The sequence below is a fragment of the Coregonus lavaretus genome, assembly GCF_964263955.1.
Source record: "Coregonus lavaretus genome assembly, chromosome: 2".
In the NCBI taxonomy this organism is placed as follows: domain Eukaryota; kingdom Metazoa; phylum Chordata; class Actinopteri; order Salmoniformes; family Salmonidae; genus Coregonus; species Coregonus lavaretus.
In genome coordinates, this window is record NC_139989.1 from 64,199,545 (window position 1) to 64,202,964 (window position 3,420).

The following is a 3,420-nucleotide window of genomic DNA, read 5'->3' on the forward strand; positions in this document are numbered from 1 at the left end:
TGGACCACTTATCTTTTATTTTTGTATATTTTATCTCTATTCATCTCCCCCCCCTTTTTTCATCCCCAATTTTGTGATATCCGATTTGGTAGTTAGTCTTGTCCCATCGCTGCAACTCCCGTACACATCCTCCTAAACACAACCCCGCCAAGCCGCTCTGCTTCTTGACACACTGCACGCTTAACCCAGAAGCCAGCCGCACCAATGTGTCGACGGAAACACCGTACACCTGTTGACCGTGTCAGTGGTCGCTACAGCACGATGGGACAAGGACATCCCGGCCAGCCAAACTCTCCCCTAACCCGGACGACGCTGGGCCAATTGTGCGTCGCCTCATGGGTCTCCCGGTCGCGGCCGGCTGCGACTTAGAAGGGTATCGAACCAGCATCTGTAGCAACGCAGCTTGCACTGCGATGCAGTGCCTTAGACCGCTGCGCCACTCGGGAGGTCCCACTCTTATCTTTTACCCATTTTTATTCCATTTTTATTTTAGTAAAATTATTTTTGTCTGGCACCTGAAATATTGGTATACTTCCCAAATGACAACCTACTTCCTATATAGTGCACAACTTTTGACCAGGGCCCATTCTTTCCTCGTGAACGAAGCTGAATACCCAACTCTGTCGACTTGTCTAAACTACATTCAGAGCGTGATTTTGTCATTGTAGAATCAGGGTCCATAGGGCTCTCATCAAAAGTAATGCGCAGCGGTCTAAGGCACTGCATCTCAGTGCTGGAGGCTTCACTACAGACCCAGGTTCGATTCCAGTCTGTATCACAACCGGCCGTGATCAGGAGTCCCATAGGGCGGCGCACAATTGGCCCAGCGTCGTCCGGGTTTGGCCGGTGTAGGCCGTCATTGTAAATAAGAATTTGTTCTTAACTGACTTGCCTAGTTAAATAAAGGCTCAATAAAAAATAAAAAATAAAGATATAGGGAAATAGGATGTAATTTGGGAAACAACCATTCCTTCCCTGTAACTGATGGGAACCTCTGGAACCACCCAACCTGGAACATTGCACTGACTGAGCTTTTTAATAATGTTATAAGAATGGTCCACTGAAGGTTGCTTTTTCCCCCCCCCATCTTTGCTGTTTGTTGTCGATGGTGCTGGTCAAGTTTCTGATGGTAAAGTACTGCAGGGTGTTCAGAACATATTTTGGGATGCAGCCCATTGTTGACGCACGGTAAGGTGTTCAGTAGTGATTTGGAACGCGACCCATTTGCTTAATGCTGTCGGGTGGGTTTTGAAGGTGTGTACAGGCCATGGATTAATTTATCACTTGTGTTCTTTCTTTGCGTTTTATTTAATTCTACGTGTGAAAATGTCCTTTTATTTTGAATGTCAGAATTCCATAAACGTATAAAGCTGTTGATATTATCTTTAAAAAGAGGGCAAAGGCTAGGAGATCACCAAGAGGAATAATGCCACTGCTTTGCCTTAATATTGGAACCCTTTGAAATCTTCTGACATTTATTTATTTATTTTAGACACTCTAGATCTCTCTATTCTACTTCTCTTGGTGCAGTTTTACCTGGAGTTTTTTCCGTAGTTCTCTGAATCTGAACAGTGTTTGTTGTGTTAGGGGGCAGGTTCTCTAACAGGTTAAGGTTATGTTAATAAGGTTATTCTGAGGCCTTATAATACAGTAATGAGTTTATCGTTCTTCTAACAGGGATTCATCCCAAATGGCACCCTACTCCCTTTATAGTGCAATACTTTTGCCCAGAACCCTGGTCAAAAGTAGTGCACTATGTAGGGAATAGGGTGCCATTTGGACGCATCCTGGGACATTTTAAGGTTATCATGTTTAAAACCCATTGCAGTGATCTAACATTATAAAACAGGCAAGTTGTTCACTTTTTATTGTACATGTATGTATGGGGACCCACATTATGAAACCACATTCTGCTTAGCGACCTGTTGTATTTTAACTTAACTATTGATCAGTTGGCTTGATGACTTGGGTTATTGCACCACAACAGTTCCCCTTTGCAGTGGTCCCAGTCTGTTTGTGCCATCATGCCAACTCGTTGTCATATCAAACATGTTGGGCTTGACAAGTACAGCAAGGAAGTTGGCCAAGACCACAAACAGATCTGGGATCAGACTAAGGAGGACAGATGTATTTATTACCAGATCAATCACCATACAGGAAACAGTCAAACTACAGAATGTGAATTTCTGTTTAATCATAACCACTCTTTGAGATTCAAGGCCCAATCTACAACCTTTCATGTTCTCCTTAAAAGGGATACCTGGCAGGGCCATGAGAAGACAGGCAATGGTTACCTGAATGGCAGTGGGGGAATTTAGGCCACATAACAAAATACATTAAAGAGAATTAGTCACCATCAAAATACCTCATAACCTACTGTAGCTTGAGGTGGGTTATTGTCCTGTCAAAATTAAATATGGCTCACTTTCAATAATGATTTTATCCCTTTTTATTTTAGTTCATTTTGATTAGAAAAAACGTGAACCTATTAAATTCAGTGTAAAACCCAATTGAACATGTATAACCTCTGTTTTTGATTTTGGTTGTATATCATTTTCACAAGGTAATGATCATCCTATTTTTTTTAGAAAATACATTTTCCTTTTGCCAAGCAAGATGTGAATTAAGTTTTAGGTTTAATTTGTTTGAACACGAATAGTTTTAAAGATTAAGAAGTATGTATTTAGTAGGAAACATTCAAACAAATGACTTTGTAAATAGCCCATATTGGTTGAGCAGGTGTTTGCTTTATAAATAAAGGGTAATATAAAATACTTTTGGTTAGATTCCTCTACTGACTGTCAATCGTCCAGTGTGTCCCAAATGGCACCATGTCCCCTACTCTGGTCAAAAGTAGTGCACTACATCTGGAATAGGGTGCCATATGAAACACACATCTAGTGTCTTAATACTACTGTAGATTGTTCTGTTTTAGTGTTTGCGGTTTTAAATTTATCTCCTGTAAAAAATTGTTTATGTGGCTTATACAGACAAAGTTACTTATAACGGCGATTGTTGAAATGACTTACTTGGGCCCAATTTTGTGCAGGGCCAGGCGGGGACGGTGAAACTGTATGGATTTGGGATATTTATGTGAAACATCAAGGCTTTTTTGTGCAGTTTATTAAATCCTCTCCTGACTTAAATCCATGTGTGTTTTCATGAAACACACACACCGTAGTGAAAATCATATTTATTCACAAGGCAACACAGATCTAATTCTGTTGATATAGATTGCAATTTGTACTTGATTAAACAGTACTACTGTGTTTTGAGGTCAACCAGGGGAGAAAAGCTTAGGGGCCTGCTCCAACCACTCTCCTTTCTGCTTTTCTAGGCCTGCTGCGGAAAATGTTTCAATGTGACGCAAACCGGAAGCGCATTCCCAAAGAAGGGATTGGGGGGCGGGGCCAAGATTAA